This window comes from Dreissena polymorpha, chromosome 2 (assembly GCF_020536995.1).
Source record: "Dreissena polymorpha isolate Duluth1 chromosome 2, UMN_Dpol_1.0, whole genome shotgun sequence".
Taxonomy (NCBI): domain Eukaryota; kingdom Metazoa; phylum Mollusca; class Bivalvia; order Myida; family Dreissenidae; genus Dreissena; species Dreissena polymorpha.
The window spans coordinates 99,830,306-99,857,941 of NC_068356.1; the positions used below are offsets into that span (position 1 = coordinate 99,830,306).

At 34.5% G+C, this 27,636-nt stretch overlaps 1 pseudogene; it reads right to left on the reverse strand.

Annotated features, from left to right (window-relative positions):
* Positions 1–22,552: 22,552 nt before the first annotated feature.
* On the reverse strand, positions 22,553–24,838 carry LOC127868248 (uncharacterized; annotated as a pseudogene).
* Between the last annotated feature and the right edge of the window lie 2,798 nt (positions 24,839–27,636).

Genomic DNA, 27,636 nt, shown 5'->3' on the forward strand with positions numbered 1-27,636 from the left:
TCTTGTTCTCTTCTTGCATAAAAGCAATTTAACAATCTTAGATTGTATTATGTGCCTATTTCTAATATCCTACACGTGTCTTGAGTATTTTGATGACGTAAATTGCATTCTTAGGTAAAAACGAACTTTTATTTTGCGTTTTCTGTTGTATGGGGCTTTTGTCGAAAAATGCTTTGTCGAAATATGGCTGCCAAGACGATGTTTGTACTGGTTTCTGCATTCGTATGAAATGCCCTTTTATTGAAATTAATTATAAACAACATATCGATCTTTAAAATTATATCAGGTTGCAAAAGGAGAAAGAAAGGCTTGCAAAAAATGCTTTAAAAGTTTGCAGTATTATAACTGGATCCTTTGGAAATTGGAATTAGTGTATTTAAATAGTACAAGCACATATACTGTAATGTTAATGTTGCAGAAATTTATCTTCAAGCATGATAAGAAAATGATTTTCAATGATTGATTGACCTTTGGAGTGTTAGACAAGATGAGAGATGTTAATATTTTGGCCAAAATGAGCGGGCATGTAAGGGATGGGAAGGGGATCCGGTTGGGAAGAATAAGTGTTACATTTCCGAATTACCTTTACTAGCAAATGCGATGATCGTCATATATTTAAATTTCAGATGGAGAACAAGATAAAAAAACACAATGACACACATGTATTTCATTCACACCATTCTCTCTTGTTTCGTATGCTTGATCTTTTATCCGTTAAGCCACATATTGCGAAAAAATCAGTGGCAGTCTAGCTCTAGGCTGGAAGAATGCTAACACACCGGTAAGAGCAAATGTTATTGCAGTTGTTAAGAACTTTATTTTTTCAAATATCTCAAGTGATTGAAATATATTTGAAAAAAAATCTTTAGTGCATAAAAAACAAATGTTCTTGCAGTTTGTGCCAATATCTCAAGGTATAAGAATACATCCTTGAATACATCTGAAATCGGTGACAAAAGTTTACGTTGCTTGAAGCACAACCGTGCAGTACACAATGAGTTTTTAAACAAGAACACAGGCTTATTAAATAAAGTAATTTTGATGTTTTTCATACTGCCATATCAGCATAAAAATCTGTCTTTTATGCACTTGTTGAAATTCTTGTTTTAAAAAAATATTTAAAAAGAGCACCGCTTACCGGCGTGGTTACAATCATTAACGTTTAATTGGGAACCCAACAAAGCCACGTGATCATGCACCCTGGTATTGATGAAACACTCAATGCTGCAAGTACTTCACTAGTGCATGTCGGTAGTTATTGTTTGCGTTTGTTTTCGTAAATTTTCAGGAAAGTTCCAATAATTTAAATAATTCTTTAATATTTGAATATTTCCATTCGAAGGAATGAATAAAATGTAATTTAGATGTAAGGTGTATGGTCAATTCATCGTTAACAAAATTAATAACATAAAATGTGCACACATGTGTTTGTATTGGTGGTGGTTGTCCGGTTTCGGTGGTGGTGGTGATGGTTAAGGTTGTTGTGATTGTATTGCCATATTGATAATCCTATCATAGTTATTATATTATTGCATGTATAAATAACAGTTACAACATGTTATGACATATACCTGTAACTCCATTTCAGACGAAGGTCTTCATTCTATGCCGTTTCATTGAATTGCTAGGGGGGCATCTTAATCGTACGATGCCACGTATTGTATTTAAACATTTTTATTATTTTTCTCCATTGCATCAATAGCCTATGGCTTATGGAGACATTCTAGAGTTCGTTTCTTATGTAGAGCCTGTTATTGGTGTGTTTAGACGTCTTTCAAACGATCTACGATACAATACAGACTTTCAGGCATCCGCTTATATGTCAAGCAGTGCAAACTAAGTTTGATGGAGACAACGCGAAATTAAAGCAAATATGGATACATACGAAAACTGTCACGCAATACCTAACTCCTCACAGTGGTTACATCCCTATTGGCGAAAGAGACGAAGAGCAACATATTTTTACAATCTTCATGAAGACTTGTCGTTCCTTGCTCTCAAATACAAACTCTGCCATCACAAGAACATCATACCAGATTTGATAGGATTATTTGTATTATTCTATATGAAAAGTAGGATCATTTTCTTTTATATATTAAAAATAGTGTATAAGTTTAGGTTCATAAAAAAAACTAAATGAAAACAAACACGTAAATATAACAAAGGGCAAAATAATGTACCACGTGGCTCGGCTATCATCACGTGGTTGGTTCTGGAGACAGAAATATGATCAAGCTATGCTTGTTCCAGTCAAATCTCTGCACGGATGTTGTATTTTTGGTCGTGCTACACACGTCGTTAAATGAATTTACCAAAAATAATGTCATATGTGGAGTACTCTGCACATATTACATTGTCAAGTACAATAGTTGAACAGCTTTCCCTAGGATTCACACCCGTGACCTCTGCGAGTCGAATATAACGCGCTGCGTCTGTGTCTGTCCAGCTTATAAAGTGTTCATTCTATTTAAAACACATTGTAAGAAACACACGTACGTTCCAAACTATCCATTCCAGATTCATTCCAGACGCTTTACTATATTAATACATGAATTTCCTTGTTCAACCGATTGCTACAACAAAGTATATGTTCCAAGTTTGAACAGATACTGCAATACATGATTGAATTAATACCTTAATAATATGAGGAGTAAATACTTTAGTTGTTTAAGATATTTATTTAACATCTCCAGACTAATCTGGAAGTTACAGTCGGATTCAGTTGTAAGTGTTATTATGATTTTTGAGTTATGCATGCATGCCTTGCACAAATCTCCACGCAGAGTTGTTGTTTCTTGCCCTCACATACAATCTCTGCCATCACAAGAAATCCTACCAGATTTGGCAAGATTTTTTTTTTAAGTATTATATTATGAAAAGTAGTATCATTTTCTTTTATATTTTGAAATAGTGTATGCATTTAGGTTCCTCATTAAAAAGTAATAACCTAAATTTAAAAAAAAAGTAAAAATAACAACGATGAAATTATTATACCACGTGGCTAGGTTATCATCACGTGGTTGGTTATGAAGGCAAATATTTAATCCAGATATGCTGGTTTCAGTCAAATCTCTGCGCTTAGGTTGGCCTGACACTCGAAACACCTCCGCATACAAATAATTTATGGCATTTTATGTAAGATGTGCATCGATTTAAAGTTACAATTTGGACAAGATCTTTTAGACGCAATTTACTAAATCTTTGAAACAGTAGATTTTTTTCGAAAGTTCCGTTCAAGCTTATTAACGGTTTATGGTTATTAAAAATACATTTAACAAATGACATGTTTTTTTTTTGTAATAACGAAAAATAAAACTAAATGTTTCGGGTAAAGTAAATAATGCCCCTCCCCCTGAAGATTACTGCCACTGCTTCGGTCATCATCGGTTATCATCGGGTACCTTCGGTTATTATCGGCTATCATCGGTTATCATCACTCTACTTGAATCATTAAATATACCCCTTTATAGCATTCGATATGTATATACAAACTATTTTTCACACAATATATACAGGTAATTTAAATGTATATTCAACGAACAATGTTTAATAAATAAGCATATGAAAAACGCACTGAATGTTTCTACACGACACTTGATGAACCTTCTGTTAAATATGAGCCTCGTTCTGGGAAAACGTGGCTTAATGCATGTGTGTAAAGTGTCGTCCCAGATTAGCAAGTGTGGGACAAGCGTACACACGCCGTTTCTCTTATATGAAGTTGTACGACGCAGGTTTTTTTCTACACGGGCTAATGACGAATAGCGTTCCACTCTGCAACATAGAAAATCAACATGTTAATTAAACAACACTTGGTGTTGTTGTTGTTTAGTTATTCTTTAATTTAGTTGTTGCTGTTGTTTTTGAAAGTAAACACATAATAATATTATAATATTATGAAGTCCGTATCTCTCGTAGTTTTCTTATCGGTCCCTGCGACTTCGAGCCAACGGTAGTCGTCTAAGAAATGCAAGGGGGTTATGGGGGAGCAGTGCGCAATACCATGCTATTTAGCCGTTGATAATCTCTTATATACAATAACGATAAAATACATATAGTGTTTATAACTTTTACTTATGCACCAGAAGTCCCTATACGGTCTCTATACGGACATCGCCCTTTAAAAGTCCTGACATCTGCATCATGATGTATAATGATAGATACATGTGACCTCCGGTTCCAGCGACAAACCTGTTTCTTTTTTAGTGCCCACTGTGAAGCCCTATTAGACTGCACGTTGGTCGCACGTCTAATGCGAACGAAAAATAGACGATTATGATTGAGGATGGACGCAAATCATTCGACCCCCTGGTGCCAGTGTGCAACCACGAGGCAACGAATCGGCTCAAATAGTTTAGCTGCGCCTATGAAAACGGGTCTTAATGCAGTCCGCACTTGCTTATTAGGGACGACACTTTGCGCTTTCATGATATTTCTCGTTCAAATTACCGGCAAGTATCGTATTGGTGAAACTTTTAACAAAAGGCGGAAAGTGCTGTCCCTGATTAACCTGTGCGGATTGTGTTAAGCCCTGTTTTCGCAAAGCGCGGTTCAGTACTTTTACTTGGAACTGCACAGGCTAATCTGGGGCGACACTCTAGCATATGCATTAAGTCCCGTTTTCCCAAAGCGCGGATGATATTGTTCCAGGTACCTCACCTTTATGTATCCAGTCAGGTTGGACCAAAATCCGTTTTTTGGAAACAGTTCCTTTCTCGCGGCTCTTCGCACAAATTTCAGGAATGAAATACCGCCAATGATGTAGATGAACAACAGGCAAGCAAATATGTTGACGGTAATCACAAAAATATTTTTAATGAACAGATCTCCTTAATATGTGGAAAACCAACGAGTTCAATACAGATAATATTGAATTATGAAATCCCAATGATTGTGTTTACCAATTTTAAGGAGACCTAAACCTCACACTTGGCCAATAATATTAAGCAAAACATTTAAAGGCAATTTTAAGTTAACCTCATAGCAACACGATTCAGATTCAATAGCACTAAAACGGCAAGAGACTTAAATATAATGACTATTTAATTACTAAATGGTAAAGCACAGATTAGAGCAGCAGAACCGTGACTTTAAAAAAATGAAATGAAACCACAACTATTATCAACTAGATAACAACATCTCGTCTTTTGAACTAGCTGTAGAAACAAAGCATCATATAGCTAACACTCAGATGCTCGTGATCGACGTGCAATTCAGAAAGCAACCGTAATGGAGCTGTAAAAGGCCGAAAAATATATACAGTCTCCGTCGCGTAGTTAATATGGTGTCCGTTTATCGATCGGGAGGTCACGTGTTCGGTCCCCACTGTGAGAGCGTCCTTTAGATATCCCCACATGCACCAAGTACTGGTTCTAGTCCCAGGAAACGGACTCGAGAGCGTTTCAAATAAGCCATAGTATGTATGCAATCGAAGTAAAATTAATATAATTATAAAAAAATAAGTAAATTGATGTTGAATACGCGTTTAACATTATTGAAAAATCTTTAAGTCATTAGGGGTTTGATGGCTTGGGAATAAATATGCTAGATTACGGGTCAGAGTTATTAGCCTGTGTCTGAGCCCACAGATGATAACTCAAAAAACATGCGTGAAGTTTCAAATTGAGTGTCCGAGTTATAAAATTCGTAATCGATCTTAAATAGTGACCCCATACACATGCACAGTTTACTAATTAAAACCGTAGTATTAAAACCTAATTTAAAATATTTTTGAAACATTATTTGTTTCTCATTAATCAAAAATCAAAGCAGAAATTTTAAAATCTATGCAATTGGACTTGAACAACTTATTGTTTGGCCTAAAGCTGGTTATCTTTACTGACTACATTACATCAATTTATCAGGCAATGTTTAAACAAGTTTAGCATTGGCAAACACAATTCATGACAAGATAAATCCACTTAGGAAAATGACACTCAATATAAAAGCAATGTAATCTGCTTGTCAAGATAACCGACCTCACACACTGTTTGATCAATTTAAATTGGAAAATTATTCTTAAAGATATTTCAATTCAATGCTGTGACATCCTTGGCTGTGATTTGGCTCGTCCACATTTAAAGGGAAAGGGTAACCAGAATGCTTATATCACGAAAAAAAGAAAAGTTCTAAAATACCGTCATTTAATTCCTTTATATTGATAAATTTAAACATTGAAACTAACAATCTCCAGTAAAAAAAAAAAAGAATAAAATTAAAAAAAAGAAAAAAATGTAACCCTCAACAGGGCTCGAACCACTGACCCCTGGAGTTCTGGAGTAAAACGTCTCCCATATAGACCACTCGGCCATCCATGCTCATACAATGAGAGTTGTATGTTACACTAAATATAAGCAATCCTCGTTGTTTCACAAAATATAACGACAACAACAGAACTCTTCAAATTACCGCTCAGAAATACTCAGTAAAAAAATGTACCGAATACACTGAACATATTAAAACTTAACAACATTGTTCAAGTAATGTAATACATGTATACCAGTCGTGATATTTTAATCAATATCAACTAATAATTGTAAAAAAACGGTATTTAAGACATTTTCTTTGTTTCGTGATATATAGCAATCTGGTTGGTTATCAATCTTGGGTGGTTTATACTTGTTATTTTTTTTTCGAAACTTACAACAATATGTAATTGCCTGGTCCCGCTTTGTCATCGTCATGACTTACAATGACTTTGCATGTGTATTTGACTATTGATTATTCAACTGATAATAACAGCCATGTTTCCCAAACATGTGTATGCCTCGGAGTTATTCCTTCGTGATGTTTGCATCCAAACATTTAAAGTTTCAACTACAGTGTAATTAGATACGGTCACGTAATATTTATCTGGTTGCTTTATTGAAACAAATGCTCATATCTTTACTAGTTAACTCACAGCAGTTTATCAGAAAATGTTTAAACAATTTAAGCTTTGGCAAACACAATATTAGTGACAAGAAAATGCCGTTAGCAAAAATGACACTCAATATGAAAGCAATGTAAACAGCTTGTCAAAATAACAACCACACGCACTGTTTGATCAATGTAAAATGGAAAATTAATCCAACAGATACTTCATGTTAATGCTGTGTCATCTTTGGGAAGGCTGCGATTTGGCACGTCCACCTTTCAATATTTATAGGTCTTAGTTTATCAACCTTGGGTGGTTTATACTTGTTAAATATATTTTCATATTGACAACAGGAAAATGTGCTTGCCTGTGTTTGCTTTTACGTCATTGTTAATTGCGATGACTTAGAGTTTGTATTCCTTTGTTAAATATTTTTTCAGATATTTCAAGCTATATTACTCAAACGTGTGTTTGCCTTGGAGTATTTCCCTGGTGATGTTTGCATCCAAACATTAAAATTTCGTCTAGAGTGTGATAACATAAGATCACTCAACATTTCATCTTGTTGAAATAAACGCTCATATCTCTTGTATACCCTTTGAATTGGTGTCTTTGAATTACAGTTCCACAAAAACTATGATTTTAAATCATCTATTTAATACATTTGACGTATATAATTATCTTTCGGAAAAATCAGTATCGATATGTTTTTCCCCTACTGCAAATTCTTCTTGTCATATGTCTTGTAAGTAAAGTAGTACATTTTAGATGTGCAATTACAATATTAGAAGCATTTATTTATTCCTTTCATAACTTACCATGTTAACCATTTCATAGCACTATCGTCAAATTTCTATATTCTACCATTACTTATACATTGTATATTGAATATATAATGTGGGCTATGAGCTTGTATAAGCTTTATCGCTGAATAAATGGTGTTGTTGTTCTATGCATGTTTTTCTTGTAACAATAGTTTTATTATTTGAGAAAGAAAACGAAAGATGATCAAATAACATCAAGTCATTGACGATAACAGTCTAGATAGACTGAACCGTTTAATTGTTGCAAACACCATTATTTATAACGTACACCAATTATGTTATAAAAGTGTAATATCCCCCAACGTATATTTTTTTTTATCTCCCATTGTGACTTGAAACACAGGTTACGTGAAAAAAATGCATTGGACTTTTACCGCATTATTTTATTATTTTACCTTTAGCAATACGACGTGAACTTTTTTAATTATTGACTACATATTACTGTTTTTCATCAAGGTATTCATCATAAAAAATGGATCTTGTTCATTAAAAGTACGACTATCCATGTCACTTTAAGCAAAATCATAGCCTTAACGATGACTTGTATTATTATACAAGTCATCAATAAGACTGTATAGCTTTCGTTAGCTGATACACGTGTAAATATAAACATTTTTACTGTCAGACAGAGCTTCTTATCGATTTCTAGCCAAACAGCACATTTTGTATTCAACAATAGTAATTTAATATTTAAAATACAATTTATTTTAAACGAAGATACCTCAAGTATATCGCCTGCATTGTTTCCTATGTTTAATTTCTTTCAAATATATGGTACTTTACACATCAACTTAATATTATAATATTATTATTGTCAATATATATTCATGTTTCTCTTAACTTCATAACTGTTGAAATATGATTAACAAGGCATCGTTCCCTAATATTATTCGAAGTCCGCTGTAGTAATACGCGGCGAAAATAGCGACTGGATTTGTTTTTCTTTAGAAGAAGTACACTTTATACAGGATCAAATGTACCGTGAGTTCATTAACATTATGTTATTAAGTGATTGTTGATGACTTGCATTTGTATGCACTTTGTTTTTGGCTTGATGAGCGTGAGTATCATGCTGTAATTAATTAACCCTGATATAACAATATAGATCCATTGATGATAATGGTGCATTATTTATAACATTTAAAAATAGACCGTATCAGCACATGATATTGTTAGTTGGTCGCTGCTTTATCGGGGCCCTTCATTTACAAAACCAGATGTATATAAAGCACGATATGATCGTTGTCTAGACGCATACACATAGGGATTCATTTGTTCCCAAACGCTATTAAATCCGTATAAGAACATGAATGTTTGCATAGTTAGTTGAAATAGCTTTCCATAAACATCACAGAATGAAGCGGGGTCCCTGTCTCTGTCACTGTGGTTTTGATAATTAACTTGCCACATATCACCTTCCGTGTGATATGATGGTGTTCATGTAGTTCTTACACAGCTTCGAACCTTAAAAGCGTTACAGATCTTTCGACTAATCCTTTTCAAGTCTGAAAAACAATAGAAGTAAAACCAATTTTAAAGCATGTGCTCTTATTTTCTATGTCATTCATTAAAAAATGGACCAAATTCCATAATCAGACAGAAACTTCAATCATTATATTTATTTAAAGACAATAAGTAAAACAAAGAAATATTATATTTCAACATAACATCTATGCGTTTATAAGAATTATGTTCAGTTAAACATAAATTGTTTAATCATTACACGATTACTTCAGTATTCAATAATGTAACATTTGGTTAATTTGATATATTTTCAGGACATACTAAAGTTTATGTTCTAGATTCTTACAAAACTGTGTTCAGATTAAATGCAGAACTGACGGGCAAATTCTTGTATACCACACATAGCATTTAAAAAATGTGTCCCACACATAGCAGTATAACATTTATATACACACACTCCGAATTAGATGTATTTGCGCAAACATACAATGTATGTAGCTTATCTATGAAGAATAACAATGTCCGCCCTATTTTATAAACCCTCAACAATATTATAATCAATGTTTTTGTTGATTGAACAAAAAATATACCACACATAGCAGTTCACTTTATGTGTTTTCAAACACGCGGTTGCACTTTATTGAAAAAATACTTAATTAATTTTGCGCAAACTTAACAAAGTTGTGTCTTTTTACAATGACCGGGCACTCGTCTTTGTTTTTTTTTTAAATGGTTTGGAAATAATGAAGAAATGATCAAAAACGTTACCTGAAGCGACGTTTTGTTTACATCCGATTGTCCCACACAAAGCCGAAAAAGTCACGTGGTTCAGGCACCTTGATTAAGACAACCACCTACACTACATCCATAGTGCTCTTCAACCAATCACCTGCATTACCATTTATGACATTAAGGCTCTTAAACCCATCACCTACATATCTCTTTATAACAAGCCATAGGACCCTAAAACCAATCACCTGATCAAGTTTCATGAAGAACGGACAGTAAATCTGGCTTTAAGAGTGTTAACAAGGCTTTACTATAGCCATACATAGCCATAAAATAAAAAATGATCCGCCCCGTGGTGGTCATGTTTGTCCCGTAAGTTCATAGTTCATGGACGACACATAGTTATAACTATGTTCATTACTTTAAAATGACTGATGTGTAGCCTATCATTCAATATCTCGTCATGCGCGTATTGCCAAGATGACGAGTTTTGCATTAACTACCATTTTCTTGTGTCACGCATGGGACAAGTCCATCCCTCCCTATTTATGTTGGTTTCTCTGCATAATGTAGGATAAAATTGTCAACAACACCATAAATCAGTTTCTAGTCCAATTTAATGTCAGACTTAACTAATATTTCAGTTATACAAATACGTTGTGATTGCTACATGATTGTGTCTTTTTTTCCATCTGTACACCTCTAGGTCTAAACGCTAACTGACTATTTCCCTCTAACATTTGCCCCGTGAAACTCAGTTATGAATCCGATTGGTCAGTCTTCTAATAAGCTGATTGGCTAGATTACTAAGAATCCCATTCAGTTCAGTCTATGCGTTGCTTGACCAATACAAACATACCCGGCCTTGTGTCAACAGCATCGTTCCCTTTTTGTTGTTAAACATACACCAGATCTAAATATTTAATCTTTTGACTGTCATGTATACTCGCTATTGATAAACTTGTCAATATTTCTTACATAAAGAAAACCCAAATATTTCACCTAATTTCCTATCATTATTCGACATGTTTTTCAACAAACTGGAACCATTTATAAACTGGTCCAAGATATCATTGGGACAAATCTTCTGGCTAATAGTCATGATGATCAGACAATAAAGTTGGCCTCTAGAGTGTTAACAAGGTTTTACTCTAGCCATAAAAGGCCATATGCCCTGCTTCCTGGGGACCATGTTTTTGAACCAACCGTAATCATTTTTTGAACTCATCCCAGATATCATTGGGATAAATCTTGTGACTGAGTTTCATGAAGATCAGACATTTAAAATGTGGCTTAAAGATTGTTAACAAGGATTTACTAAAGCCATATTTAGCTATATAATAAAAAATGCCCCGTCCCCTGGCGGCCATGTTTTGCAACCAACTTTAACAATTTTTGGACTAGTTGAAAATAACATTTGGACACATTTTTTGTTTTCATGATTGATAGACATTACATGTGACCTCTAGAGTGTAAACATTTAGGTTTTACAATAGCCATATAAGATAAAATGCTCTGCCCCCTGGGGGCCATGTTTTTTAACCAATCGGAATCATTTTCAAACTCTTCCAAGATATCATTGGTACTATTCTTCTGATTAAGTTTCATGAATTCAGACAATAAAAGTGGCCTCTATAGAGTTTAGGGTAGAGTGTTAACAAGGTTTTACTATAGCCATATGTGGCCATATTATAAAAAATGCCCCGCGTCCTGGTGGCCATGTTTTAAAGGGGCCTTTTCACACTTTGGTTAAGTTACAAAATAGAAAACAATTGTTTCAAATTCGCAAATTTTCCTTGAAGTTAAGATATTTGAGAGGAAACAGTAATACATAACATTAACCATGCTCTAAAATGGACCCCCATCCAAGCACTTGAGTAATGGATGGGAGGCATTATTGGAAATAAGGTCGGAGGCCAAAAATATACAAGCATATCACTCCAGTGACCAGTCTATTTTGCTACTTTAAGTACAAAATGAAATTTTGTGACGAATTCACATGTGACCACAGTTTTATAAACACCGCACCTTGCACGAGGAAACTCATAGGTTTTAATTTGACATTGACCTGATTGTTGTATTATGCAGCCAACACATTGCTCTGATTGCTGTATTATGTAGCCAACACATTGACCTGATTGCTGTATTATGTAGCCAACACATTGATCTGATTGCTGTATTATGCAGCCAATACATTGCTCTGATTGATGTATTATGCAGCCAACACATTGATCTGATTGTTGTAATATGCAGCCAACACAATGACCTGATTGTTGTCATATGCAGCCAACACATTGCTCTGATTGATGTAATATGCAGCCAACACATTGCTCAGATTATGTATTATTCATGTAGTAGTACTGGTGACATACACTCCACATTTAAATTGCAGAGTATGTAAAAATCACAATACTGTACGAAGAGTGTTTTAAATGTAGCTGATTCAATCATATATTAAAGTTAACTTAATTTAAGACAAATATTAAAAGTCAACAATCTGATCAAAGATGACGATAACCCTTACTGTACTATCAATGTTCTAATATTTTACCTGTCTACATGTATTAATGTTACATGTTACAACATGAGATAATGCATATCATAAAGTGAAGTGAAGGTAAGATAATTTAACTAGCATCTCACGTTATCTGTTGATTTTGCCATTTTTAGAACATGGTATTCTTGAACCATTTGTACTTTGTCCTTATGCATGAATACAGATACAGGTTGCAAAATATTTGTCAAGGAATCATCTAATATTATTGTGCCTGTAATTTCAATCTTTGGGTTGATTGCATTTCACATTTGACACAATGACACCAGGAATAAAATATAACTAGTCATGACAAGTGGTTTTTACAATTAAAGTTATATTGTACCAATATTAACTGAACAATGGCTGCAAATATGTTTTATTTATGTTAATGTTTTAGCTTAATACTATGTTAATTTCATGTTATTTCTGACTTAAACACACTGCATTAACCATTTGACAAGACATTGGGCTAAATATATTAATGCAATCTAATTGACTCCATTTTGTAATGAATTACCTTATATTGTAATTAATACCACTACTTATAAGTATATAATTTCCAATAAAAACAATGTTAACCCTTTACCACTTCGATACATATTTCAATGCTTTTGTAGTCCCTTAGAAATGTTAAATCTAATTAAATGCCTTTCTTACTAGATCCAAGTTTAAAAGCTTCATTTCCAACCCTTAGTTACTGATGAGCAGCAAACAGCATAAACCCTGAACAATCTGCAAGTTACTGGCTGTTCTGGTTTTATGCTTTTTTCAAATAGCAATGTTCACATCTCTTTAAGTGGGAAAGGGTTAGATAAAAGGTATGGTTAAATAGAAAATATAATTAAATATTTTGTGTATATTAGTATTTGCATATAAATTCAAACTGTTTAATCAGACTACTATTAACCCTGACATAAAAGGTTTAAGATTCATTGCAATGATATGGAACTTGTAATCTGTGATGCAACTTTCTCAAATCGTGTACACTTGATATATGTAGTTACTTTATTTTATCCCCAGACAGTTTTTGCTATTTTGCTCCTGTGCATATTTCATCAGTGTGTAATTAAATTGCAATTAAACTGAATTTAAATTGTATGTAATTAAATTTCAAATTTGATAAATTCTATAATTTTGATGTTATTGCTTATGTGTATTTACATGCGTGTAGAAGTGATTAATTCTGGACTAAATATGAGGTTCAGCAGACCATCTAAGAAGACAAAGAAAACTCAATAGACAGAGGCTTTGCATGTTTCTTAGAATATACAGTTATTCCTATCATGTACAAGATAAGAATTGTTTTTAATATGTTTATGATATGTATCCTCACTGCAAATCTATTCAAATCCCCATTAAAGCTGTATTAAACACATTACTATAATGCAGAGTTTAATATAAAGCAGCGTGCTTGGGAAATCCCTGAAATAGTTATGTGTGTTATGAACATTACATATGTAAAACCATATATTTTTTTAGATGGGCGCTTTAGCGCCCGTCTAAAGTGCTCAGTGTGAAATTCAGGTCGATACGACTAGGTATGATTAACCAAAAACCCGCTTGCGTATCCGCGCAAGAAAGATTTGTATAATTTATGCAAGAGGTTTGAGTTCTCCAATTATGTGTATTCACAAATGGCAACATTATATTAATATCGTGTTACATTCAAAATTTTCAAACGGAGTTTTATAGAAAAGAATCAATAAACAATGATCGTATTGTACGTGTCGCGGAGGAGATTGTTTATGAATGATTAAAATAGTCCACTTTCTGCTGCGTGTGTGTGACGTAGTATTTTCGCTCAGCTCATTCATAAATCTGAGGCTGGCGATAAACAAAGGGGAGTCCGTGTGAGAATAACGCAGTAGTATAAGGTTACGCTTGTTTATATTCACAGGTCTCAATTAATAATACGTTGACCACGAGTTCAACAATTATTACAGGGATACGATAGACAACATAAAAAAATGTTTCATTATCGCTGAAACTGTTAAAAAAACATTTAAATATAACAATAATATTCTCTAAAAAATGTAGTCTTGCTGTTTTGAAATAAGGTTTGGAATTTTGTTTTCTAAATAACTTAATTCAAAACAAAAGTTTAATTATAGTGTTTTTTACTTGTAAGTCGCATATTTACCGCATTATAATGTGTGTTATAATAGGCAAACCATACATTAGTAAAATTCAATCTGCCTTCGCACATAGAAGGAATGGGTCAATTAGGTGCTGCGTTTCCTTTGCTTACTTCAGTTAGAGGTCAATTATTTAAGTAATAGCAATCACAAGGCTCCGACTTCAAAGGAATTGCGGAGCTTTCTTACATAATAAAAGTCGCAGTCGCATGGTATTTGCGTTTTGCGTCCTATTTGGTCACGTGGTTCTTTTTCCCGGTTGTTTTGGCATTCATGATATATGAGGCTATTAATAGATGCGTCTGTCGATAAACAAAGGAAAGTTTACGGGTTATAACAACGCAATGGGTTACGCTCTCGCATACAACTCAATGACGTGGTACAGGTCGTAAAATGAGAGATTCGGGAAAAAGTTGACGCATATTTATATCAAAGACCCATATTATCTATAGGTCTTTGTTTATATTCTCAATTTATAAAATGTTGAACATAAGTTCAACAATAACTTCAGCGATACGATAGACAAAAAAAAGTTTCATAATTGCTAAACCCGAATATAACAATTTATAATGATAATACGAATGCAATAGCAGAAGGTTAGTAGAAGGTTAAGCTTGTTTATATTCACAGTTCTCAATACATAGACAGTTGGATATGAGTTCATGAATTACTACAGGCATACTATAGGCAACCTCGAAAATGCTTTTTAATCGCTAAAACTGAAAACAACCTAATATATTATATTAAATATATTTATAACAATAAATGTCTTTTAATAATGTAGTCGGCGTATACGCTGACTTTGAAATAAAGTTAGCAATTTACTTTTCTAAATAATTAAATACAATTAAACAAAAGTTTAACTATTGTGTTGTGTTTTTCACTTGTAAGCTGCATATTCACCGCATGAAATGTGTGTTAGCATTGTCAAACCACACATTAGTGTGAGTAAAATAAAAAATATACTACGGGAGAGCACTTCATATGTGTCCTCATATGCCTTGTTATGAGTATCTTTCTTCACTATCGAAATATATCGTTTGTTTATATTTGATTTAAACGCAGTTTTCTTTCGACACATTTAAATCACACGTCAATAGCGCCGTCATGCGAAAATGGGTCTTATGCGTTTCGGCAAGCGTTTGTTAAACCCAACATGTGCTTTTGCGCAGTCAGGCCATAGGCGACGCTGTTCGCTTTAAAATCACTCAATATGTTATGTTTCTCCTTACCAGAAGGAGTGATAGCTGAGTGGGCTATTTATATGATTGGCGCATATGGAATAAGACCCATTTTCACATGACGAGGGTCATCACAAATCTCATTGCGAATTGAAAATGCCACATTTAAGAACAATGCTTTTTGATACAAAATTGAATTGAAAATAGCAAACTTGTTAATAATGGCAGCCTATCCACACATTAAGGAATGATTTCCAGACGTGCTGACCAAGTACGGCAAACATTGTGGTATGATAATTAAACGATTTTCTCTTATCGTGACACTATACTATTTCGCTAATGATTGTTTTCTCATCTTGGAGGCGAAAGTGAAATTCTGCGAGATGGATTGTAACGCGTAATTGTAACAGGGCCACAATTTGTGTCGTTTGAGCATACAGAGAGTAGTCCGGAATTCCTTACACTGAACAGTGCTACATCCTTTGAATTGAGCACATACGCAGTGATGTAGCGAAAATTCAGAGGTTGTATCTCGAATCAGCTTATTAAATATTCGAAAATATTCATGCGTGTCTGTTGGCGTTATGTAAAAGTCACTAAGATGAAAACTGAAACAGCTACGCCTACAAGCGCATTAGTGCTCTATACCTATGTTTATGTTAGCGTTGTTGACACCGTGTGAACTGGTCAGGTAACAAGTAAAGCATAAACAGCAATGTTTATATACTTTTATTCCTCCATATACAAGATACGAAGATTATTGTATATTTTGAATTTGTACATGGTGTCAAAAATCAAAAGTTTTGTACACTGAACTTTCATTATGAATTTATATTCTTGGTGAGATAGTCATTTGATATTAGAAAAAAGTATTCCTTTAATATGATGGTGACTGCAAATTTTCTTTATATTAAGTTATCATTACCATTTTCATCATACTTTCTATGCTTTCAGAACTTCCAAAAAGCATGTTGTTTTTATTTTGTCTTAGTTATTTCTATGAAATAATAAGGATGATAAAAAGTGCACACAAAACTCGACCCGTGCGCTATGACACACACTTTATAAAGTTGAATGGCGTGTGTTCATTTCAAACTTGCGATTGATTTTCAAAAATGAATTGCATGTTAAATTATGCAATAGCGAACATCTTCAGTGCCTTCAGCACTTTGATATCTATTTGCCTATCACCATGGCAATTAAAATATTATTAGTGTAAAACCCAGCAACCACATTAAAGAATTAGAGCAGACTACAAAAGCGGGCTTCTAGCTCTTTAGTCTTTATCAATGATGTGAATTTCTCTTTGAAAATGAAATATTCCTCAGTTTTCATGCTAAATGATCTTGTATCATCTCTAGACCATGTTAAATATAGAAAGTTGTATATTGTTTTCAAGGGAAGTCATGTTCTCTGATCAATTGTTAAATACAACCAAACTGGAGACTGTCATACTGGGAAGATTATAATTTATGTGCAATAAACATTTTCTGCATATACAAGCATAATTTAACTTCATTTGATGATCAAAAAGAAAAAGAACAAAGATCTATGAACATAAGTATCATGGTATTTTCTCCATTAATTGACCATATTTAATGAATAAACACAACATTTTACAAAACATATAATAGCTCTATGTAAACATCAAAACCAAAAGAACTTTTTAAGAAGTAACATAATATAATAATCAGCAAAATTGTGCAAAACAAAATAAATAATGTGCAAAATCATTAGCTCAACATAGCTTGTGACAAAGAATTAAGCTGTGCTCTGTAAAAAAAGTGCATTTGAGTACAGTATTGTACCAGATTAGCCTGTGAAGTCTGCACAGGCTAATCTGGGAGAATCTTTTCCGCTTTAATGGTATTTTTCTTTTAAATGAAGTTTCTTCTAAACAAGAACCCACCCTAGACGGAAAGTGTAGTCCCTGAATTGCCTGTGTGGACTGCACAGGCTAATTACTGACCCATCTTGAACATCGGCAAGCATGAAGCCCCGTTTTCCCAGAGCCAGGTTTAACCCTTTGCATGCTGGGAAATTTGTCATCTGCAAAAATGTCGTCTGCTGAATTTCTGCTGCATTTTCTTTGATTTTTTTCAAAGAATACTATCAGAGTAGCAAACAGTTTGGATCCTGATGAGACGCCACGTTCTGTGGCGTCTCATCTGGATCCAAACTGTTTGCAAAGGCCTTCAAAATTTGGTTCCCGCACTGAAAGGATTTAGCCCCGTTTTCCCAGAGCCAGGTTTAATAGCTAGAACCATGTATATCCATGCCAAGTTTAAATAAACAGCTGATGAGATACATAGCCCGTATGGGCTTATCAGTAGGATCTTTTGACATGGAAAGTGCATTATCTTCCTCTTCATAAACTTCATGTGTGAGATGTAAATTTTCAATTATCAGGGCTCAGCACTAGGGCTGTTACCAAGCTCAGTGCAAGATGGTTGTAGATGATGTGTTCTGGGTGCCTTTGATGGCTTCTTCTTGTTCCATGTGCCTAGAGGAATGTCATTTTGTCTGGCCCACTTGTGGTCAATTAAATTCACTGATAATCAGCTTGGAGCAAATTGAAATGAGGACTTGTATGGCCCCTGCACTGTTACTTATGATGGAACAGGAATTATTAACAACAGATGGCGACGCTAATATTCTAGAGCTTCAGATTAGAAAACAAATTTTATTAGAACGGTTGGTCTGCTGTTATGCATAAGTATGATGGATGTTTTTTGTAACTGTTTTGAGACTGACCGAAATAATATTGTTTTTTTAGGTTTACTGTTGTATCAAAGGCATTATGTTTGTTTGTTTCTTCATTTTTTTGTTCTTTTTGATAGTTGCATTTTATTTAATAGTGTTTATCAGTGTTTCAATCATTGTATGAGGAAAGCTTAAATAAAGCACTCCAGAGAGCAGAGGGTCAGACCGCACATTGTCTGAAGATCCTTACAGGAAACTTAACCCATTTATGCCTAGTGGACTCTCCCATCCTTCTAAATTGGATCAATTTATTTTCAAAATTAGGGATGTCTAGTATATTTATTTCTATATTTAGAATATTCCTTACAGAAATTCCTATAAGCAAACAGCGCAGACCCTGATGAGACGCCGCATCATGCAGCGTCTCATCTGGGTCTACACTGTTTGCCAAGGCCTTTTTTCTAGACGCTTGAGGCATAAATGGGTTAATAGGTTTAGTAAATACATGGCCAATAGAACTCTGCAACATGAATCTATTAGTAAACTGTTGCAGTTCTGTCTGTCCTTTAACTAATCAAAATGATATACCTGTTGTGTTAATTTGCACCTTGTGAACAGTAGTTGCTATTTTGATCTTTTTCAAAACAATTTCAAAAGAAAATGTGTCTGCTTGTAAATTTGGCCTAAGTGCTATGACAGCATATTAGGTTTGCATTTTAAATTTATGTGTTAATATGTAACAAAAAACCTTTTTTTTTTATAATTGTGTTATATTTCAAGTATTTTGCAACAAAAACAAGGGCTGTTTGTAAAACATGCATGCCCCTCATATGGGCTGTCAGTTGTAGTGGCAGCCATTGTGTGAATATGTTTTTTGTCACTGTGACCTTGACCTTTGACCTAGTGAACTGAACATCAATAGGGGTCATTTACCAGTCATGATCAATGTACCTATGAAGTTTCATGATCCTAGGCGTTAGCGTTCTTGAGTTATCATCCGGAAACCATTTTTCTGTTTCGAGTCACTGTGACCTTGACCTTTGACCTAGTGACCTGAAAATCAATAGGGGTCATCTGCGAGTCATGTTCAATGTACCTACGAAGTTTCATGATCCTAGGTGTAAGCGTTCTTGAGTAATCATCCGGAAACCATTTTTCTGTTTCGAGTCACTGGGACCTTGACCTTTGACCTAGTGACCTGAAAATCGATAGGGGTCATGTGTGAGTCATGATCAATGTACCTATGAAGTTTCATGATCCTAGGCGTAAGCGTTCTTGAGTTATCATCCGGAAACCGTTTTACTATTTGGAGTCACTGTGACCTTGACCTTTGACCTAGTGACCTCAAAATCAATAGGGGTCATCTGCCAGTCATGAGCAATGTACCTTTGAAGTTTCATGATCCTAGGCATAAGCGTTCTCGAGTTATCATCCGGAAACCATTTGGTGGACGGACCTAGTCGGACCTACCGACATGTGCAAAACAATATACCCCCTTCTCTTCAAAGGGGGGCATACAAAAAACATAACAGAAAGTATTTCATGTACAGCATTTTGATGGGTACATAAATGTAATATAATAAATACAATTGTAGCACATTCAACATACATTCATATCACATTATACAATACAAACTAAATTAATGTTGAATATAAGTATGTATATCAATTAACATAAAATATAGCACATATGAGAATAAAACAGAAAGTGCTGAATGGCAGATAATAGTTGGTTATCTTCCCCTGCCAAATTCCAGGTAGCGCCACTTAACCCGGTCCATCAGCTTTCACTATACATTCTAAGATAAGCATTAACAAAGACTGGACGCGATAAACATGGAATCAAAGTTTGGATCATTAACACTGCCCGAATTAAGGGCAGAATTAAAAAAACGGGGTGCACGAACAGTTGGACGTAAAAATGAACTTGTTGAAAGGTACCTAAATTTTCCGTTACGCTGATATTCTTAGAAAAAACACACACATTTGAAAACCGAAAGTAGAATAATGCCGGGTAATATTCGTGTACGTTAAATGTCTTTAAAATACACATAATGTATCCTGCATGTATTTCGGAACGATATTTCGTTTATAATTAAAAAAATATAATAGAATCTATGCTCTCTGTTCTATATCAAAATGTTTTCTGTTTAATTAGTGACAGAAAATACTTGCGTTCCCTTTGTTTCATGTACATCAGCGATTGTACATAATGTAATGGGTGGGGTTATTTTACCGATGCTTTGCTCGTGCATCTTTTATTTTAATGAGTTTCAAAAGCTAAATGTTTTTTTTTCAGGCTTATATCATACGAGAGAAATCAGAACTTTGGTAAAATAGAGACTTTGGAACCGGAATATCACATGAAGTTACCAGATGCCACTACATACTCTGATGTAAACTCGGACTCTAAATTTCCCAAAACAGATCTCGGAAAGGTGCAATCGTATCTGGCCCGGCTTGATAAGAATCTGGATGAACATGTGCAGAGGTTGTATAATGAACAGTTTTTAAGGTACTGCCGGATGTCACGCAGAGAAACATGTGTTTTCATTAAATCAAGCTGTCACGCAGAAATGAAGAAAGGTGTGTCCTACACAGTTGATATTGAGCTCGGCTTAGATGGGTCTATTACAGAGGCACAGTGTGAATGTGCTGCAGGAATGGGACCACAAGCTCACTGCAAACAATATTGTTAACACGGTGCTATATGGTGCAGTTATGTTTTGCAAGAAAATGACAGTAAAGACGGAAGAATCGTGCACTCAAAAATTGCAGAGTTTTCACAAATGCAAAAAATTCATTGGAAGCCCCATAAAAGCAAATGCCTTAGATATGCCTGGAGCTGCCGAGTTGACAAACATTGACTTTGATCCCCGACCAGAAGAATTTAGAAATGCTGCCAACTATCAAGATCATTTTAGAAATGTTTGCCTAAACTTTCCAGGTATTTCGGAAATGCCAATATTTCAAACATTTGAACCTGCAAACACTAAAGCTGTGGCATTGGATCACGTCTACTTGAAACTTACCCCAGAAGACAATTTTCTTGAAAGAATTTTGGTAACGAAAATAAGCTCAGCGGTAGTCGTTGATATTGAGAAAAAAACATTAGGTCAAAGTACTAATAAATTGTGGATAGAGGAGCGATCCAAGCGAATTCCATCGTCAATGTTCGAAAAAATTTGTAAATCCACACAATGGGGCCGACAAACATGAGCTCGCAAGGTCACTGCTTGAAACCAGGGAAATTAAAGCGGCTCCATTGGAACATGGGAGGAAACATGAATCGGTCGCTGTAACGAAATTCATGGAAGACACTGGCAAGACTGTACATAGCTGTGGGTTAGTCGTCGCAGAACAGTACCCATTCCTAGCAGCGTCACCAGATGGAGTTATTGATAAAACTCATCTTGTTGAAGTTAAATGCCCTTATACAGCAAGAGACAAACCCATATCTCCTGTCACGGTTCCTTATTTAAACTGTGATGACAGTGGAAATTACTCCCTTGATATGAATCATAATTACTACTACCAAATTCAAGGACAACTTCTTTGTACTGGAGCACAAACATGCACTCTTATTATATGTACTGCAGAGAACTTAAAAGTTAAGGACATAAAGTACTTTGATATCCAAAGAAATGAACCTTTTATTTCACAAATGGTCAGTCAGTTGAAAGCTTTCTTCAACACCTATTTCAAGCCTGTTCTTGTTGAAAAGCATTTTTACAAGTCTTATTAACCCATTTATGCCTAGTGGCCTCTCCCATCCTTCTAAATTGGATCAGTTTATTTTCAAAATTATGGATGTTAAGTATACTAGTATTTATTTCTATATTTAGAATATTTCTTACAGAAATTCCTTCAAGCAAACAGCGCAGACCCAGATGAGACGCCGCATCATGTGGCGTCTCATTTGGGTCTACGCTGTTTGCCAAGGCCTTTTTTCTAGACACTAGGCATAAATGGATTAAGTATTCAGACTGAAAACTCTTGCTTAAAAAAAGCACCAAGTCTGATTTATTCATTGTATTTTATTTACATTTCTATCAAAATAAAATGTTGATGCAAAAGTTCTAGTCAAGCAAAGATACTTATTATAACTAATTGTACAGCTTTGATACACAAAGCGACATACAATATTTTGCGCGATAAACAAAGCGACACGCGATATTTACCACGATATATCGCCTTTTGGACTACCTACACAAGGGCGATATTTCGTGTTACATTCTCGCGTGTCGCTTCGTGTATCACGTATGATGTGTTGCTTCGTTTGTCGCACAAAATATCGTGTATCGCTTCATGTCATGATGTGTCCTGTGTCACCCTTGATAAAAGCAGGGAGAGATTAAAGATAGCACTAGACCTTTTATTTTAATTAAAAGAATTGAAACCAATATAATTGTTTGTTTCTGTTATAGAATTCAGCCCTCTGGCCTAACAAGTAATGCTGTATGTAATATATACACATTGAGAAACACCTCAAAACCCAACATGTACACAATGTGTCAGTCACACTGTTGACTAAGATTTAAGCATGTTTTGGGATTATACATGTTTTTAAATTACACAACATAAAGCATATAAATGTTATATGAGATGATAACTTTGTTTCTGTGCCTGATAATGGACATGTTAATATTCTGTACGTTTTCCCTAGTCCAATAATACGTTCAATATGAACCCTTTTGCTTGAAATTTTCCTGTCTTTTAACACAATCTTCCCAGACATTCTGTTTTGTTTTCTGAAAAAAGTCGGAATGTTCACCTGCACATTTGCTGTCGCAAACAGATCTTGGACATTAAAGCCTTTATCCGCCATCACACTGTCTCCCGGGTCACACGCACTTACAATTTTACACCGTTCAACTATTTGTCTGTCACTGGTGGAACCTCCATACGCTTGGGATACATAGTTGACCAATCCCCCTGGTGTTGATCCAACAAGAATTTTGATTGTGTTTCTATTCTTGTACGTTGAATATGTCGACTGTTGTGCTCTCGGTGCTTTTGGCTTTTTTATTGGGCATTCCATCTATTATTATCCTTGTCTTTGGAAATTTTATTTTAAAGTCAGTCGGCATAAAATACCGCACAAGCTCGCCACTTGGCCAAATGTTTACTTCCCTCCACTGTTTCGACATGAATATAATCCAAGTATAAACAATATTGGATACACTTGACTGGGACACAGAGAAGAAAGTTGATAGCTCAAAATCTGTTGAATATCTTCTTAACTTCATTAAAGTCATGAAAAGCTGATTTTGAATCGATATTCCTGACACTTGAAAATTAATGTAACGTAAATAGTACGCAGCTGGTCCAAGTGAGTTCAACACAAACATAAATTTGCTGTACGATTCCAACCCCGTATAAAAATGAATAAGTTCATTGTTCGAAGCAAATTTTTCAACTGAAAACATGGGCGTCTCACTGGTTTGGGTCATAGCGTTTGTAAGCGATATCTCCTCTTCAAAGTAAGGAGTTGCTGTGAATAACTCCTGCTCTATCACTTCTTCCACACAATCAACTGGTTCGCTGAAAGTCCTCTCTAAGTTTTTTTTACAGGCAGTGTCATACTCTAATTTCCCTACAATCTCTCCTTTTCATGCGCTCCACTCTGCTTTTAGCCGTCTCGGTTTCCATCTGGGTCCAGGGGAAAATACTTGGTACTGCTGTCAAAAGTAGCCTTCCATATCTAGGTTGTAGACCTGGAATTAGACAAAAATATAAAGTCATGAATTTATATATTTATATAAATATATAGTTGATATTCATTTATGAAAAACACTACCGTAAGTCTTGCTTGCTAATAATGACATAAATTGACATATAATGAGTTGCGTCAAATGAAAAGGGTACTTCAATAAGGAAGTAGAAAGTAGCCGGTTGGGGGAAAAATGCTTGAAGAAACTTTTTTATCACGACCCATGGTCATATCATATGCACATAAAGTAGCCAAATCATAGCTATCAGCATTAATGAAAAATAAAATATTTGTATACTGAAGTCTGCATATATTCAATGCATTTACAGCAATTTAGATTTCCTGCTAATCTTGTCCCAAAAAAATTCAATGAACAATTACCCCACCTACTCACTGAATGACTGATTTTGATTTCCTACTTTCGTTTTCAATTCAAGGAATTTCGTTATGTACGTACTACAATGAATAAATATGCGCTTTTGTTCATTTATCAATAACTTTGACATACCAGTAATAGTCTCCTTCACGTAATCACTTGGTTTGAAGTGTTTCTTGCAAACGACTGAAGACTTTGTTGGCGTCCACAATTTCGGTGTATTTTCATCAAGTCGCCGAACAGCCTGAACCCATGTAGCTTTCCTAATTGGATCACTTGGGTATTCGTGACCTCCCCGTTCATGACAGCCAGGTACAGAACAACAAGTCGAAGGCATTTTAACGAGTTTTGATCGATTTTAGAACAAGGCAGTAAATTTTTGCTTTTCAGCGGCACCGATAAAAATCAAATGTAATCCGAATGTAGGACCGGGACGGCTGGCGCCACCTACTCAGTAACGATAACTCGCTATGATAAACCATTGCATTGTATATGGAAAACTGATAATGCAGAGTTTACAACAAAGACAACAAATAAATATGTTATAAGCATTATTTATATTATGAGTTATGATTGGTTATGTCATTATATGAGATGTCAGTAAATATTTTAGCCAGAGACCATATTTTTAATTCTTCTTCTGATCTAATTGTATTTCTGTAAATTTCAAAAGTTTGTTTCATACTGATAACAATTCAGTAGTTTGAAGGAATTCTGTTTTTTTTCTTTGACAATAAAAGATATACCGTTTAAGCTCTAGGCATACTGTATTTAAATCATTCATTTATGGATTAAAAATTCCAAGTACAAGATCCTGACATGTAATGTAAATATGTATGCTTGGTCTACTTCTACGAACAATATCAATAACAAATTTAATAACTTCCTGGGTATGTGGACAGTACCAGAACAAGTGCATTATATTTTCAACTTCCAAATTACAGAATGTACATAAATTATTAGCCACAATTGTCATTTTGAACATTAGGGATTTTGTCCCCAATATTCTGTGGACTATTCTGAACTGGAGCCATCTGATATAAGTTTCTTTAGTTATATTGAATACAAGTGCATGTACTTTTTTCCATTCAATATTTAAAAATTCTGAATTCCATTTAGTATTACAAGCTGGAATGTCATTGTTTTTAATCTAAATGTTTTATAAATATGTTTCTCTTCTTTAGGGCTGGCTACTATTTTTTTATGTAAGTTGGTAATATAGGTCCTTGAGTGTTTTTGTCAAAATTTGGCAGGTCTTCAAAATTGTCAATGTATTTCTTTATTATGTTTATTAATCCTTTGTACAATAAAAAAGTTTACGTTTGTTCCAACTTGTGTATCCAAAGATTATTTGGAAATAAAGCAGTTTCTTTCTACCATTATGTCTCTCACAAAGGGAATACCTCTTTCATATAGACATTTGATATAGATATAGCTATTGCTAATTTTAAAATTATGATTATAAAAAAGAGGCATATCCAGAATATCATCACAATTCAATATTAGCAGCTTTTCAATATACAATATATACTTTTTCAAAACATCAAGCCAAAATTTATTTTTTTAGTGCAAGCATATTTTTTCGGCATACATTTTACCAGTATTGAATACTATTTTAAAATCTATTAACAATCTAGCCAGTGAATAACAATTAACTTTGTAACAAAAAACTGTTTATTTGCCATATTGATAATAGTCGACCTTTATTTAAGGCCATGGATGGTTTTATGTAATATGCAAGGGGATGTTTATAACATTTACCACACATATCAGGGATATTCTTTAACCCATTTATGCCTAGCGTCTAGAAAAAAGGCCTTGGCAAACAGGGTAAACCCAGACGAGACGCCGCATGATGCGGCGTCTCATCTGGGTCTGCGCTGTTTGCTTAAAGGAATTTCTGTGAGAAATATTTTAAATATAGAAATAAATATACAAGACATCCCTAATTTTGGCAATAAATTGATCCAATTTAGAAGGATGGGAGAGTCAACTAGGCATAAATGGGTTAATCAACTGGTCTCTTTGTCTGACCACAAGTGTGTCTTGTTTACTTTAGTCTGGGGCATAATTTTGAATGTATTTAACCCATTTATGCCTAGTGGACTCTCCCATCCTTCAACATTGGATCAATTTATTTTCAAAATTAGGGATGTCTAGCATTTTTTTTTTTATTTAGAATATATCTTACAGAATTGTCTTTAAGCAAACAGCGCAGACCCAGATGAGATGCCGCATCATGCAGTGTCTCATCTGGATCTACACTGTTTGCCAAGTCCTTTTTTGTAGACGCTAGGCATAAATGGGTTAAGTTACCAACTTCAAACAAACTTCATACATGGTTCAACTAGTTTTGAGGAAGAGTTCTGTGCAATAGAAGCATTGTTTTATGGAGTTAATGCCCTTTGCCCGTAGCCCTTTTCCAGTATGAAAATGTTCTTGAAGATATGGAGTTGCAGTTCTTGTTGTAAAAGAAATCATGTGGCTTGCATGTGTGGAGACTGAAATTAGTATCCCATGCTCAATGTCATTTTGCACATATATGAAAAACTATATAAAAAAAAAATCAGAAATAAATAAGCTGTGCTTTGGGCAAATAGGGCTTAATGTACATGTGTAACGCATTGCCTCAGATTTATAGCCTGTTAATGAGTCCGCACAGCTAGGCTAATCAGAGACAAAACATGCAGCTTTTATGGTATTATTTGTTTAAAGGAAGTTGCTTCTTATGGATAATCCACTCAAGGCAGAAAGTGTCGTCCCTGATTGAATGCACAGGCTAATCTGGGACGACAGTTTTACTTTACGAAAGTGCATTAAGCCCCATTTTCCCATTTCAAGGCTCAAATGAATATTGAAAGATGTGAAAATTTAGTGAGTGCAATGCAGAATCTTACCTGCAATCTGAAAGGATGCACTGAATCATATCTTCCCACATGTATTTGTAAATAATTATATGATTTTCTTATCATGGTTCAAACCATCAGTATCTGGAATCTAATCAGGGCCTGATTATTTTGTTGACAGAGGTATTAGTAGTATTGACAGTTCTGTAGATTATTGTGGTATAGGATTACTTGATCACAAATGGATGTAATTAATGCATTAACAGTCATTGA